The sequence below is a fragment of the Lissotriton vulgaris genome, chromosome 1_2 (assembly GCF_964263255.1).
Source record: "Lissotriton vulgaris chromosome 1_2, aLisVul1.2, whole genome shotgun sequence".
Taxonomy (NCBI): Eukaryota; Metazoa; Chordata; class Amphibia; order Caudata; family Salamandridae; genus Lissotriton; species Lissotriton vulgaris.
In genome coordinates, this window is record NC_141686.1 from 157,663,883 (window position 1) to 157,680,759 (window position 16,877).

At 47.8% G+C, this 16,877-nt stretch overlaps 1 protein-coding gene across 1 annotated transcript in view; it reads left to right on the top strand.

The window, feature by feature from the left end:
- SYN3 (synapsin III) overlaps positions 1-16,877 on the top strand; it is a 1,181,147-nt gene that overhangs the window by 837,496 nt on the left and 326,774 nt on the right. The gene's annotated exons all lie outside the window — the stretch shown is intronic.

Sequence of the window (16,877 nt, forward strand, 5' to 3'; positions counted from 1 at the left end):
TGATAATGTCCCTGTAACCTTTGTTTTTTTCAGTGAATTACTAAGGTTTTTAAAATTGTATTTCCTTACTGTAACCTGTATCCTTTCACAATGTGTATGTGAGTGGCTGTATAAGTCAGAGAGTGGGTGTGTGAGTGGCTGTATGGGTGTGTGAGTGACTGCATTTGTGAGTGGGTGGTTGAGTAGCTTTATGGGTTGATGACTAGGTGTGTAAGTGCTACATGGATGTGTGAGTGGGTGTGTGAGTTGTATTGTGTGTGTGAGTTGGTGTGTCAGTGGGTGTATGTGTGTCTGAGTGGCATACTACTAAGGTGGATGGGGCAACCCCAAATGTGCAATGCCTCTGGGTGATTTTGAACTTTTGCATATCTGTAGTCATTGAAAGGGAGAAGAATGGACTTTGCCCTCACTAGGTGAGGTCAATAAAGAACCCATTTGTCACAGTCACTACAGATTGCACTCTGATAGATTAGTCATGCATTTGTCTTTTTCAAGGATATCCTATTGTTTTTCAATGTGGAGTTGCAGAGAAAGCACACTTTGTTTGCCTCTGTGAAACCCAGGAAGTTAAAGTAATTTGTCCTTTACAGAAGTGGAGCTTTAACTGGGCATCTGTTATGCTTATATTTGTAAGTGCTTTCTACTGAGGTTTAATTCCTGTGAAATGAGTGTCAGGGCCAGAAAGGAGCATCACCTGCTCATTTATCCAACACGAGTCCACAGTATTACTTAAAATGTCTACCCAGCTGGAGTAGTTTACGCTGATCAATTAGTAAGTGCTGCCTCATTTGGTAAATGCCAGGTGCATATTCTACAGTATAGCTGCATAATGGTTCACAAGGCAATGTCACCAACAACCTTCTCTGCGATTTGGTCATGGTATTGTTCCTCGTGTGTCTTTACCCAGAAATCTGTGATAACATTAATCCTGCTGTGCAGAAGACAATGAGACTACAAAGAGGTGAATCTCCACCAAACAAGAGTACTTTATCCTAACCATGTGAAGCAAGTGATTCTTTGTTTTGTGGAGATGTCCTCACTTTGTTGGGCCATCAAGGATGCATCATCATTTTCTTAGCCAACAAGAAACCGATGTCCCCAGAAGGCATTTCTTTTTTAAATTCTTCTTTTATATTCGTGAAGTATTCCACAGCCGCGGTTATTCGCGAAATCAGCATGATTTTTTGAAAGTTTCAAAAACATATACACGCATATTTTAATTAATAATCGTGATCAGTAGTTTACGAATATAACACATAAAGTGAGATTTTCCTAAATAATTTTATGATTAAACACTGTTTTATTCTATTTCTCTTAATCGCGAATGCATTGGCGTTCATGAGAACATCGCGAATATCACATGACTATGAAAGAAAGGGATTTCATTGGACAAGACACTTTTGATTATTCAAGAATGGAGGTCCCTGCACAGTTTTGTTTTCTTTGGACTTCCAGTGCTGAGATTAGAGGTTCACATTTCAGCACCTGCTATTTTCAATTTGAATATTGATTTGGTTTATTTTTGAAGATTATTTCCAAATAAAATGGCATCTGGTGGCAGTGGAGATTAGGAGCCACACCTTGATGAAGACAGTTATTTGGGAGAGGAATGCCCGGCAAAGCTGCAATCAATTGCTTGGGACCTTTATACTAGCCCCTCTGTTGAGAAGTGGTTGTTAAACATGTGAAGTGCTCAATATGCGAGAAGGCCCCCTCCAGGGAGATGTCCAAAGTATTAGTGCGGCACAACTAGTATGTTGTATCATCTGAAGATGTAACACTCTAGGGAGTTGACCAGACCTCAGAGGCAGCAAAGTGCAGGGGATCCGCCTACCTCAACTGCAAGACCAATTGTTCCTGGAGACCCTCTACTGTCTGAGACCCAGCAACAGTTACCAAAGAACTCACCAGAACTCCAAAGAATTGGCACTTTTTGTTTGGACTGCAAAACAATTCTAACAGTAGGGGAAAACGCTGTTTCCACTCTTTTGGACACTGCAAAAGTGCATAAGTGTTATTTTTTTGTTTTTGAATGACACTTGTTTCCCCAGTTTTCATTTTTTTCTTTTAACATTTTTTCCAGTTCCCACTTTATTTGTAAAAAAATAAACCACAAAATATTAAAAAACTAAAAGCGTTAAAAAAATCTTGTTTGAACCACCTTTTTTGGTTTAAAAAAGATAAACTTTATGTGTGTGTATGTATAAGAGAGTATGAGTGAGTGAATGGATGAATGAGTGAGTGAGTGGATGTGTAAGTGGTAGAGTGAGGGAGGTATGGGTGAGTCAGTGGGTGTGATAGTGGCTGTATGGGTTCGTGAATGAGTGTGTGAGTACTTGTGTAGGTAAGTGAGTGGGTGCATAAGGCTGTATTGGTGAGTGAGTCAGTGTTTGAGTGGGTGTATGGGTTCATGAATGGGTTTGTGAGTGGCCGTATGAGTGATTGACTGTGTGTTTGGGTATCAGAATGGGTATGTGAGTTGCTTTATGGGTTAGTGAATGAATGTGTGAGTGTGTGAGTGGTTGTATGGGTGTGTGACTGGTTGTGTAAGTGGCTGTATGGGGGACTACGTGGGTGAGTGAGTGAGTGGCTAGGTATATAAGTGGCTGTATGGGTGAGTGACTGTGTGAGTGGTTGTATGAGTGACTGTGTGAGTGGCTATATGGGTGAGTGAGTTGGTGCAAACGTGTCTGAGTGGATCTGTGAGTGGGTGTGTGAATCTCTGAGTGGGCCAGTAAGAGTGTGAGTCTCTTAGTAGATCTGTGAGTGAGTGCATGAGTCTCTGGTTCTGTGAGTGGGTGGGTGAGTCTCTACATGGGTTTGTAAGTGGGTGCATGAGTCACTGAGTAGATCTGTCAGTAGATACATGTCCATGTGTCTCTGTGAGTGGGTGGGTGAGTCTCTGAGTGGGTCTGCTAGTGGGTGCATGAGTGTCTGAGTGGGTCTGTGAGTGGGTGCATGAGTCTCTGGTTCTGTGAGTGGGTGGGTGAGTCTCTGCATGGGTTTGTAAGTGGGTGCATGAGTCACTGAGTAGATCTGTCAGTAGATACATGTCCATGTGTCTCTGTGAGTGGGTGGGTGAGTCTCTGAGTGGGTCTGCAAGTGGGTATATGAGTATCTGAATGGTCTGTGAGTGGGTGTGTGAGTCTCTGAGTGGGTCATGGGGTGGGTTCATGAGTCTTGGGGTGGGTCTGTCAGTGGATAAGTAAGTGTCTGTGTCGGTCTGTGAGAGGGTGCACAAGTCTCTGCGTGAGTCTATGAGTGGGTGCATAAGTCTCTGAATGGGTCTGTAAGTGGGTGCATATGCCTCTGAGTGGGTGTTTGAGTCTCTGAGTGGATCTGTGAGTGGGTTCATGAGTCTTTGAGTGGATCTGTGAGTGGGTGTGTGAGCATCTGAGGTGGTCTATCAGGTGGTGCGTGAGTCTGAGTTTGACTGTGAGTGGGTCCATGAATCTGTGTATAGAACTATGAGTGGGTGTGGAGTTTCTGATTTGGTCTGTGAATGCTTGTGTGGGTGTCTGAGTGGGTACATGAGTCTCTGAGTGGGTGTGTGAGTGGGTGTGTGAGTGAGTGGGCCTGTGAGTGGGTGTGAATGTATATCTTTCAATTTTTGCTGCGATATTTTCAAATTTGTCGCAACATTACACAGTGAGGCCATGCTAAACATCAAGATGAATTAGCGAATACCACATGTGGAGAAAAGAAACAATTGTTCAAATTATTTTACACTTAATGGGTCATGGTTTCTCGACCCCATATACCACTTTTCATCTTTAATTTCAGACCCGGGGACCGTGTTCCATTACTTTAAATGGTGAGCACAACTTTCCACACAGGTTGTGGTCAGGCAATCACAGCATTCCTGTTGGTGCATGTATTTGCGATTCATCGCGAAATTGTTGCGAATACTTCGCGGCCACAGATATAAGAATTAGATTTTTTTTTTATATCTCCATAACTACTGAACAAATTTATACCAAATAACAAAAAGGATGTTTTCTGGACCAATAGCTACGTTTCTGTCAAATTTGGTGTAATTGCGTCCAGTGGTCTGTAGTCGTGTCTAAAATCACTATGGGAATTAACATGGGAAATGCACTTATTGTTACCCCCCCCCCCCCACCCCCCTTTTTCTCAACCCCTGCTAGATAGATTGCCCCGAAACTTTTCATGCACAATAAGACTCTCTGGCACACTTTTTTGGGAAACTTTTGTGATGATCCGTCCAGTGGCGCCAAAGATATAGACAAGTCAAAAAATGCTTTTCCTAAAGAAACTATGTCCTAACTGTATTATATGCCTCAATCCTGCCCACATAAAAAGATTAGCAATGGACTTAGTCACAGCCTCCGTCATAACCACAGGAAAGGATCAGCACTGGACTTAATCATATCTAAGCGCGACATGCTCATAGCAGAAGATCCTACACAAATAGATTGGTCTGAACCTTATTTTATCCCTTTCTTCTTCCTACTGTCTCATTCCATTACCAGTGACCAACCCAAACAGGAGCTAGCATGGTTTCGTAAAACCAAGAATATAGACATCAACAATATTGGCATCAGGGCACAGAAAGTTCTTCGCCTGATCAGTCTTGACTCAAGTATAAACCATTATACTGCCCTCTATTTTCTTTGTCTTTCAAGAATGCTTAATAATCTAGCACTACTTAGGAGCAAAAATAAAAGATCAAAACCATTGCTCTCTGGTTCAATAAGGCTCTCTTCAAGGAAAGGAAAGTTCTGAGACCACTGGAAAAACAATGGATTCATTTGCTATCCACAATGAACCTTACTTACCTCAGAACCACAAGATACCTTCATAAGAGGAACATCTCTGTGCAAAATGCCCTCTAATTAAATCTGCTCCAAACAACTCTATGAACCGGTTAGAACTGCTAGCAACACTCCCAGGTCAATTAAATTTGACTACCCAAGTGGCTAAAGCAGAAGAAATTGTACAGTTCTTTGATTCAAAAGAGAATTCGATTGATCAATCCCTGATAATATATCATAATCACCAATCCACAATATTAGTAAATCCAAGAACACTTGGTACGTATTTGACAAAATAGACACATTTCTAAAGACTATCACAAAGACCAAACCCTCAAATAAGTTTTTGGACTTGGACCAGCGCCAGGACCCCTGGCCCACGAAGACCCCGACCGACCTGCCTGACGTACTCCGCCGCCACCCTCACCGCTCTCAACACCGGCCGACTCCCAGAATGCCATCAAGCCTCTCCACGACGTACCCACGGACCCTTCAGCTGCCACGCCTGCAAGTTCACCTGCATCCGGACCTGCCTCGCACCAGCACCCACCAAGCCGAACACCAGCAGTACCCACCTCAAGTGCATCCTGCTCAACACCCGCTCCATCCACAGACATGCCATCGAACTCTGGAACCTCCTCGACACCACAGCTCCAGACGTTGCCTTCCTCACGGAGACCTGGATGAACGCCTCTTCAGCTCCCGACATCGCCATCGCCATCCCAGAGGGCTACAAGATCGTCCGGAGGGACCGAAACGCCAACCAGATGGGAGGAGGCATCGCCATCATCCACAGGAGCACCATCCGTCTCACGACCAGCACCGACAACTCCCTGACCACCGCCGAACACCTGCATTTCCAGATCCACACCAACCCGAACACCACCCTCAGAGGCACCCTGATCTACCGACCCCCTGGACCACGCACACAATTCAGCGAGGACATCGCCGACTTCGTCAGCCCACATGCCCTCCCCTCCGCTGACTACATCCTCCTGGGAGACCTCAACTTCCATCTGGAGAACAACAACGACCGCAACACCAGCACCCTGCTCGACAACCTCACCAACCTGGGACTCAAGCAACTGGTGTCCACCCCCACCCACCTCGCCGGACACACACTCAACGCTGTCTTCTCATCCAGCAAGGACATCAACTTCAGCCACACCACAGAGCTTCAATGGACGGACCACAGCTGCGTCCACTTCACCTTCAAGAAAACAACGACCCACCACCACCAGCAACAGACCGCCCGCAGAAGCTGGAACAAGATCACAGCAGACCAGCTCGCCACCTCCCTGAGCCAGCACCCTCCTGCCAGCTCAGCGAACCCCAGCCAGGCCGCCGACAACCTCACGAAGTGGATCAGCAACTGCGCGGACGAACTCGCCCCACTGAGGACCCCGCCCAGCAGACCCGGCAGCAAGAAAGCCCCATGGTTCACCGACGAACTCAAGAGCTCCAAGAAGAACTGCCGAGCCCTCGAGAAAGTCTGGAGAAGGGAACCGACACCGGACAACAGGACCTCCTTCAAACTTGCCACCCGGAAACACCACCAGCTGATCCGCGCCGCCAAGAAAACAGCATTCAAGGACCGGTTGGACAACAACGCACACAACTGCAAGGAACTCTTCAACATCGTCAAAGAGCTTTCCAACCCCAGCGCAGGAAACAACGACATCACCCCATCGCAAGACCTCTGCAACTCCCTGGCTTCATACTTCCACAACAAGATCGCGGACATACACAACAGCTTCAACAACCAACCAACGCACACCATGACCGAACAACCACCCCCCACCACCACCCTCCACGCCTGGACCCCGATCAGCACCGAAGACACCATCCGCACGATGAACTCCATCCACTCCGGATCACCGACCGACCCCTGCCCTCACCACGTCTTCAACAAAGCCGACGCTGTCATCGCACCCCACCTGCGAGACATCATCAACACATCCCTCGACACCACCATCTTCCCCGAGAGCTGGAAACACGCCGAACTCAGCGCCCTACTCAAGAAACCAACAGCGGACCCCACCGACCTCAAGAATTACCGCCCCATCTCGCTCCTCCCGTTTCCAGCCAAAGTCATCGAGAAGACCGTCAACAAGCAGATGGCCGCTTTCCTCGAGACGAACGGATCCCTCGACCCCTCACAGTCCGGCTTCCGAGCCAACCACAGCACCGAGACCGCCCTCATCGCCGCCACCGACGACATCCGAGCCCTGATGGACAATGGAGAAACAGCGGCCCTCATCCTCCTAGACCTCTCCGCGGCATTCGACACGGTCTGCCACCGCACCCTAGTACGGCACCTCAGCAACGTCGGAATCCAGGACAAGGCGCTGGAGTGGATCACCTCCTTCCTCGACGGGAGAACACAGAGAGTCCGCCTACCACCGTACAAGTCAGAGGCCACCGAAGTCATCTGCGGCGTCCCCCAAGGATCATCTCTGAGCCCCACCCTCTTCAACGTCTACATGAGCCCCCTCGCGGCCATCGTACGCAAACACAACCTCAGCATAATCTCCTACGCCGACGACACCCAGCTGATCCTCTCCCTGACCAACGACCCCGCCGCCGCCAGAGCCAACCTGCACGAAGGGATGAAAGAGGTAGCCGAGTGGATGACGACCAGCCGCCTGAAACTGAACTCGGACAAGACGGAGGTCCTCATCCTGGGCTCCTCTCCCTCCGCCTGGGACGACTCCTGGTGGCCTCCCGCCCTGGGCACCGTACCCAAACCGACAGACCATGCACGCAACCTGGGCTTCATCCTGGACTCCTCCCTCTCCATGACCAGGCAAGTCAACAACGTCTCCTCGGCATGCTTCAACATCCTACGCATGCTACGGAAGATCTTCTGGTGGATCCCCACCGAGACCAGGAAGACCGTCACCCAGGCCCTCGTCACCAGCCGACTGGACTACGGCAACGCCCTCTACGCCGGGACCACCGCCAAGCTCCAGAAGAGACTCCAGCGGATCCAGAACGCCTCAGCCAGACTCATCCTCGACATCCCACGAACCAGCCACATCTCCGGACATCTGCGAGACCTTCACTGGCTCCCCGTCAACAAAAGAATCACCTTCCGCCTCCTCACCCACGCACACAAAGCCCTACACGACCAAGGCCCGAGCTACCTCAACAGCCGAGTCAACTTCTACGCTCCCAAACGCCACCTCCGATCAGCCAACCACGCCCTCGCCGCCGTCCCCCGCATCCGAAGAGCGACTACAGGAGGAAGGTCCTTCTCCCACCTGGCCGCCAAGACCTGGAACTCCCTCCCGACCGACCTGCGCCTGACCCAAGACCACCTCTCCTTCAGGAAGAAGCTGAAGACCTGGCTGCTCGAGCAGTAGCGGCTCCCCCCCCCCCCCCCAGCGCCTTGAGACCCCACGGGTATGTAGCGCGCTTTATAAGTGTCACTGATTGATTGATCTCTCATCAGTCTGGCCGAACATATTGCTATGCACATGCTTCTATATTGCACTAAACTAGTGAATCTCACTCACCCAGGGAGTTATTCCTGACTGTTTCAAGAGTGGACAAGTCACCCACTTCTCAAAAAACCTTCTGCAGACATGAACGACCTCAACAAATTTCATCCATTTTCCACACTCCCGTTCCTTGCAAAAGTCATTGAAAGATATGTAACTAATGAGCTTACCCAACACATCCAAGACCACTTAGATGAATGCAAGTCAGGATTCAATCAAGGCTGTAGCATGAAATAGCACTGCCTCAAGTCGTCGACAATGCACTTCACATCTTCAGGCAGTTCATGTCTACTGATTCTTCTCGACCTTTCAGCAGCCTTCTACACAGTTAATCACGACCGCTTGTTGACACTAGAAAATCGTATGGGCCTTGTTGGAGTGTTCACAGAAGCTAGAAATGGACATTTGCTCATCTAAACCTGTTGCCCTTCCACAAGGGCTCCTGCAAGAATCTATCCTAGACCTGACCCTATTTAACCTCTACATTGAATTCTCTCTGAGTCTTACTAAGACACTTAGGAATCATTTACCATCAATACGCAAATGACACCCAACCCCTCCCTGAGTGACATTTCTCACCTAACCAACACTCTAAACACGATTCAAGATTGGATAACTTACGATCATTTAAAATTGAACTCATCCAAACCTGAATTCCTCCTCATTTCCACAGCTCAGTCACCACTATCAATCCAAACCTGGTTGGAGTCAATCAAGATCCTCTGCTGCAAGGCCACGATCATCGACAATGCCAAATCACTAGGGATCATCCAAGACAAAAACTCCATCTTCAGTCACAAGTTAGCCCCATGGCCAGAATTGTGCCCTTTCAAATGCATCTTTTCTGTGTAATCTGGCTCAATAACTGGTACTGTCTAGAATCGGCCACTGCAATTCGCTCCTGACCGGCCTTCCCAAAATTCATCTCAAAGCACTTGTAGACGTTTTTCATGTATCAACACGTTTCGACTCTGAAGCCAAAAGGAAAGACCATATCACTCCAGTAGTATTATTACTACACTGGTTTCCGATTGAAGCCAGAGCTATGTAAAAAGCAGCATCCATCACAAACATAGCCTTGAACACATCTACTCCACATGGTCTGGCTGCCAAGGTGAAGATTTCTGGTGAGTCTAGAACATTACTAAATGCTGATGCTCTTCCTTCTAGAAACCCCAACTTTTAAAAAGGAACAATTTAAGCCTCAATCCTTTCGGGGGGTTATGACCAGAGTCTGGAACTCTCTACCTCGGAGCCTACGCACCACCTCTTCATTGTCAATCTTTAAAGTGGAAATGAAATCCCTTCTATTCCAAAGACCCTTTAAACTAATTTGTCAGCTTCCCTCCTCAACTAATGTGCGATGATCTGCAGTGATACGTGCCTTGAGATTTGATTTGGCTCCTTCCGAACACTGCACAGACTTTCATTCTGGCACTCAATATTTCTGACTGTGCAATCTGTGCACATGATGTAATGCTCTATTTTTATTGTAAAGTGCTTCAACTCCTGCGCACAACCTCAATATCATTTGGCACCTTCCTTGCCTTGCATCTGTTTTCATTCTGCTACTCTTTATTTGTGACTCTGTAATCTATGTGCCTCAAGTATTGCTATATTTATATTGTAAAGCGCTCTAACACTTATTGGTAATATCCGCGCGACAAAAAAACTTCACAAATAAATAAATAAAAGATGCAAATCCCCACTGAGCTGTACCTTTAAGATCGGAGATCTGTCCGTGAGACACAGATGTTCATATCAGGTTTACAGCTTAGTGAGCTTTCTCAATTACATTAACTTCTGTTACCTTTGGGGTTACTCTCTCCATCTCTCTCGCTCTCCAGTTCCTTTTATTCAACGGTTTATATTTTCAGCTTTTTTCCCCCTTGGTTTTCTTTTTTCTGACTGTTTTCTGCAGTTTTCTTTCATCTCTTTTTCTTTCCATTATTAGTCTTCCGCCATTCTTTCTCTGATCCTTCATCCGCTCTCTCTTTTTCTGTTTCTTCTTGCTTTGGAGTTTTATTTTATCCTTTCTTTGCACGCTCCTGTTTCTTTGCAATGTGCAAGGAGGTCTAAAATCCATTTCCTCATCAGGGGCACGTTGGTCAAAAGATTCTGGTTGCAGCACACGTTTTGAGTTGCTCTTTAAGCCGCACCTCACTTCGCGGTGTGAAGCAGGGGTGTAAAGGAGACCCCTGCGGTGCGGTTGGGGGCCCAGCCAAGGGCCCCCATTTAGCCCACGGCCAATGAATTTCTGTGAGATGTTAATGTTAAATGTTAGTGGTGTTTTGTATAGCGCTCGGCTACTCCGGAGAGTGTCCCGGCGCTTTATGACATATAACAGAAACAAAGGGGCAGGCGAGAAAGAGGTATGGCCTACTGAACAAATAACCAAGATTTCAGGTCCTTTCTAAAGGCCAACAAATTGGTATTCCTGCGAAGAGCAATTGGCAGAGTATTCCAGAGCTGAGGCGCCAGATACTTAAAGGATCGACCCCCACTCCGAGCTCTTCTTATGACTGGGACCTCAGCCAAAACCTGCGACTCAGACCTCAAAGATCTGACAGGATGATAGAGAGCCAGCCGTTTTTTAATGTATTTGGCCCCGGAAGTGTGCACGGCCTTGTGAGCCAGAGTAAGAGCTTTGAAAACTATCCGTTTCCGGATAGGCAACCAATGAAGAGACTGCAAATATGGGAGACTCGCGGGCCCCCAATTACATTCTGCAGGTGGAGGGCCATCATTTGTGAAGCCACTGGTGTGAAGGATTATGAAAGCTGTAACCTCCAAGGGACAGTACAGAACAAGCATTTACAATGCAATGGTCTCATCTTTGTTAAGGTTAGAGCTATTGGCTACAACAGTCGTAGTTGCAGGACGTCCCGCTAGAGGCATTCCAAAGAACACTTTCCAGGCCAGAATTTATAACATAGACCTGTACTCAAGAGAAATAATATAAGCTTTTGAATAAACAACTTTACAACGTATTACAACACATGTTGGAAATCGCAAAGAATTAATAGGATCTTATCTACTAAAAGCACGCAGATATTGAAACCTGACATGTTTCAGAACGGACCAGCAGGAAATCCATATAGCTGCTATAAAGGCAACTGAGATTTTTGGCCTTAAGGATCTTCTTCAAGTGAAGTACCTCCGAAGAAAAGCATTATTAAAAGCGGCTATTCCGTGTATCCAATGAGAAGAACCCCATGATTTTAAACATGTTTGTGTACCTGTTTTTGCTTAAGTTGGCCCTGATGAAGGTGATTTAAATAAAAAGATTCACTGAAACGTACGTAGGTCCTGTACATCTGAGATCCACGTACAGAAGGAAAAGAAACAGAAAAGGAGGCAAAAGAACTAGTTTCACAAAACCCTCGTATCATTAAGATAAAGAGATATGACTTTATATGTGTAAATATACATTGTGATTCTCAGTTGTACTGCCTTGCTCTCATTGTGCTTTTCTATTAGTATGAGTATGTTTGATTTTGTGTGAATGATGTGGTATGAATGACAGACAGATTGTTGGCACTTTATAATGTATATGTGGGGTGCGTATTAAGATTAGCACAGTAAATAATTAATTACCAGCACAGAAAATATCTAATTTTGTATTGCAAAATATCAAAAAAATGCTATATGTTTTATAAAATGTTTTCTCTTCTCAAACTGAAAAAATGAAAATAAATACAAAAGTAAATTAATAACATGTCTGCCTGAATATTCCTACTTAGTGTTGCATCCTTATGAAATGTTTAGATTCATTTTACCTTTTGAAAGTAAATAGGTCAGGTTAGATGTATCTTGATTTCAGTTGTGTTTTTCTCTCCCTTCTCTAGACCTAAAACCTATAGTAGGGAGTACCCTTTGTTATATTTTTAGAGCTATTGGCATTGCAAATGGCATTGTTTTCATGTTTTGTTTTTTTTTTAAACATAAATAAATGGTATTGTCATTTACAATGGCAATAGGTGATCATTAGAGAGTAGTAGAGAGTATTAGCAGACACAGAGCCCTGCACACACAGAGCCCCACACACAGAGCCCAACACACACACAGAGCCCCCCCACACACACACAGAGCCCAACGCACACACACACAGAGCCACACACACACACACAGACACTCACACACACACACACACACACACAGAGCCACACACACACACAGAGCCACACACACACAGAGCCACACACTCACAGTGAGCCACACACACAGAGCCACACACACACACAGAGCCCCACACACACACAAACACAGAGAGCCACACACACATACAGAGCCACACACACAGAGAGCCACACACACACACAGAGCCACGCACACACAGAGCCACACACACACACAGAGCCACACACACACACAAAGAGCCACATACACACACACAGAGCCACATACACACAGAGCCACACACACACAGAGCCACACACACACAGAGCCACACACACACAGAGCCACACACACACACAGCCACACACACACACACAGCCACACACACACACACACACAGAGCCACACACACACATAGAGCCACACACACACACAGAGCCACACACACACACAGAGCCACACACACACACAGAGCCACACACACACACACAGACCACACACACACAGAGCCACACACACACATACACAGAGCCACACACACACACACACACAGACAGCCACACACACACACAGACAGAGAGCCACACACACAGAGTCACACACACACACAGAGACACACACACACACAGAGCCACACACACACAGAGCCACACACATACAGAGACACACACACACAGAGCAACACACATACAGAGCCACACACACACAGAGCCACACACACAGTGCCACACACAGAGCCACACACACACACAGAGCCACACACACATAAAGCCACACACACACACAGAGCCACACACACAGAGCCACACACACAGAGCCACACACACACAGAGCCACACACACAGAGCCACACACACAGAGCCACACACACACACACAGAGCCACACACACACACACAGCCACACACATACAGAGCCACACACACACAGAGTCACACACACAGTGCCACACACACAGAGCCACACACACACAGCCACACACATAGAGCCACACACACAGAGCCACACACACACAGAGCCACACACACACACAGAGCCACACACACACACACACAGAGCCACACACACACACACAGACGGAAAGCCACACACAGGCACACAGACAGAGAGCCACACACAATGGGCCTGATTCACAGAACAAACTTAAGACAAAATCCTAAACTTACTACTTTTGGTATTCCCAGAAGTTAGGATTTTGTCTTAAGTTTGTCTTAAGACAGACTTAAGACAGACTTAAGTTAGGATTTTGTTTTAAGTCTGTCTTAAGTTTGTCTTAAGATAAACTTAAGACAAAATCTTAACTTCTGTGAATACCAAAAGTAGTAAGTTTAGGATTTTGTCTTAAGTTAGTTCTGTGAATCGGCCCCACATAGTCACACACACACAGAGAGCCACACACACACACACAGAGCCACACACACACACAGAGCCACACACATACAGAGCCACACACAGCCACACACACAGTGCCACACACATAGTGCCACACACACAGAGCCGCACACACAGAGCCACACACACACACACACACACACAGACACACACACACACAGAGCCACACACACACACACAGAGCCACATACACACAGAGCCACACACACACAGCCACACACACACAGCCACACACATAAAGCCACACACACAGAGACACACACACACAGAGCCACACACACAGAGCCACACACAGAGCCACACACACAGAGCCACAAACACACAGAGCCACACACACAGAGCCACACACACACACAGAACCACTGGTCAGCCGGTGCGCTGGTGTCCATGCCCTGGGCCCCCACTGCACCTCACCACATGCCCACCTCTGCCCAGTAATGCCCCAGGGAACAGAGGCAATAAAAATGATCATAAGCAGGGAACAGAGGCAAGCAAAGCGAGCACAAGCAGGGAACAAAGGCAAAAAAATCGAGCACAACCAGGGAACAGAGGCACTAAATACGATCACAAGCAGGGAACAGAGGCACTAAAAACGATCACGAGCAGGGAACAAAGGCACAGGAACAGAGGCACTAAAAACGATCACAAGCAGGGAACAGACGGACTAAAAACTATCACAAGCAGGGAACAAAGGCAAGAAAATGATCACAACCAGGGGACAGAGGCACTAAAAACGATCACACGCAGGGAACAGAGGCACTAAAAACGATCACAAGCAGGGAACAGAGGAAAGAAAACGATCACAACCAGGGAACAGAGGCACTAAAAACGATCACAAGCAGGGAACAGAGGCACTAAAAACAATCACAAGCAGGGAACAGAGGCAAGAAAACAATAGATACTAGAACGGCCCCATCTCCAATAATGATGCAAACACAGTATAGCTTGCAAAATGCATCATTACCATACGAAGGCTGCCAACTCCAGCACACCACACACCCAGATAAACTATCCACCGCACTCAGGCTATAAACATTTCTATTATCCAACAACAGTGATTCCAATTGATCCCAAGACCTTGGTGCAAATAACCCCGAGGTATTTCTGTCCCCTCCCCAAAATCCACACCTACAGCTATTGAACAGTATCTGTATCCAGGAACAAAAGAAAACCTGTTTTTATACTCCGTCTCCAGCCAACCTGTCAAACCCTGAACAAAAGGGCCCGCACCGCTGCCATCACTGCATGCCAGGGGAGGAGGCGGGAGGGGTCAGGAGAAGCATTCCCTGGGTACAATGAAGGGGACGGGGAGGATCCAGGGGCAGCCTGCAGCTGGAGCTCCCATGTGAAATGGCTCCCGGGCAGGCGGGAGTGGGGGCGCCGGGGGCCGAGCCGGCTCCGGTGAGGGGGTGGCACCTCACACCTGGGATCCTGAGATGAAGACTGCTCTGTCCGCCCGCTTACTTCCAGGACCTCGTTAAACAGAGAGACCAGAATCCAAAAAGGCAGCCATGATTTCATGCAATTGAGGCCCCAAGCCCCGGATGTTACTATTAAAGTAGAAGAAAACGAAAGGAGCGTGGAACATGTCGGGCAACTCTCTCACCAGTAAGACGCTCAAAAACTATTAAAGACAGAAATACCCCGCCCGGCTCACCATTTCATGACTTTCTCGATGGCTGCCATAACCCGCTTGATGTCATCCTTCGCCCGGCTCCGGGTCTCAGCCCGCACAGGCCGTCCGGACATGGTGCGCCCGCTCTGTGCTGCCGCTGCTGGGTGAGGGGGGTGTGGGCAGCCGCGGCCGGTGCCTCTCGCTCGCTCTCACCGGCGCACGCACCGAACTCACACACACACAAAGCCTTCAAGACTAGAACATCACAACACTGAGGAAAACCAGCAGGGGGGAGGAGGAGGCAGCCGCAGCCTGAGGAGAGGGAGCGAGCGGCAGTATCAGGGGAGCCCGCGCGAGCAGGGGGAGGAGAGCGAACAGTGCCCGCCGGACAAAGGAGCACCGAGGGAGCCGAGAGCAGGGGGAGGGGATGAGCAGCCGCACCAGTCGGGCCGTGTACGGGGTACCATGGTGGACGGGGATGACGCCATGCACACCACCATCTTTCTCCGAGGTCAAGCAGAAATGCCTCAGACAAACGCCCCGTCATTTTCGGATTCGGGGGCGTGTTTTTCTGTCTCTCCTCTTCCCATTGGCTGGAATGTAAAATTCCAGCCAATGGGAAGAGGAGAGAAAGAACCTAAAAAACACACCCCTGAATCCAAAAAAGACGGGGCTTAAATGGACAGACGCCCCTCTTCTCCAATGGCTGGCCTCCGTTTAGGAAGCCTGCCAATGGAGAAGAGAGGCGGGTAAAAGCCCCACACTAAGAAACATAAGATCTCGCCGGCGAGACTGCACAAGCGCAGCCTACGCAGGCCGAGACCTAAAAAGGTGCAATCCACCTGCCTCATTAATATTCTTAATAACCAAATTTAATTGATGTTATGCCAATGCCTCATTAATATAAATAGGAATGGAATCAGCTTGCGAGTCATTAGGACCTGTTAATGTTGCAGGCTTGAGCCTTGAAGGCATGGGACGGCGGACCTCCATCTCAGCATTCTAATGGCAATGTCCTGGCATTGGTAGCATAGTTGGACAGGTGCAACAATGGCACAACAAGTGACTCTGTGATACCGACCTCTGGAAGAGCATGCAGCAATCTGGCGGACCTCTTGTCTTGCATGTGAACACCCATCAATGCAGGACTCACCTTTGCTATTCTGCAGAGCCTAATTTGAGCCTTGGTTTCCTGTGCTCAGCACCAGTACTTAATTGTCAACACTGAGGCCTGTAACAGTCTGCCACATGGTGGCACTGTCGGTCCAATTTGAAGATGAGCACAACAACAGTTGTTTATTAATTCAATATACATTGAAAATGACTATTCACTGCCGCCCAAGTCATTCTTCTAGCATTGGGGGCCTGGAATAGACTGTACTGTCAGACTTGTGGGAGTGTTATAGTTAGTACTTGTTCTGGTACTATCATTGGCTGCGCTGGGAGGGGCAATATGTGAAGCAACCTGCAGAGG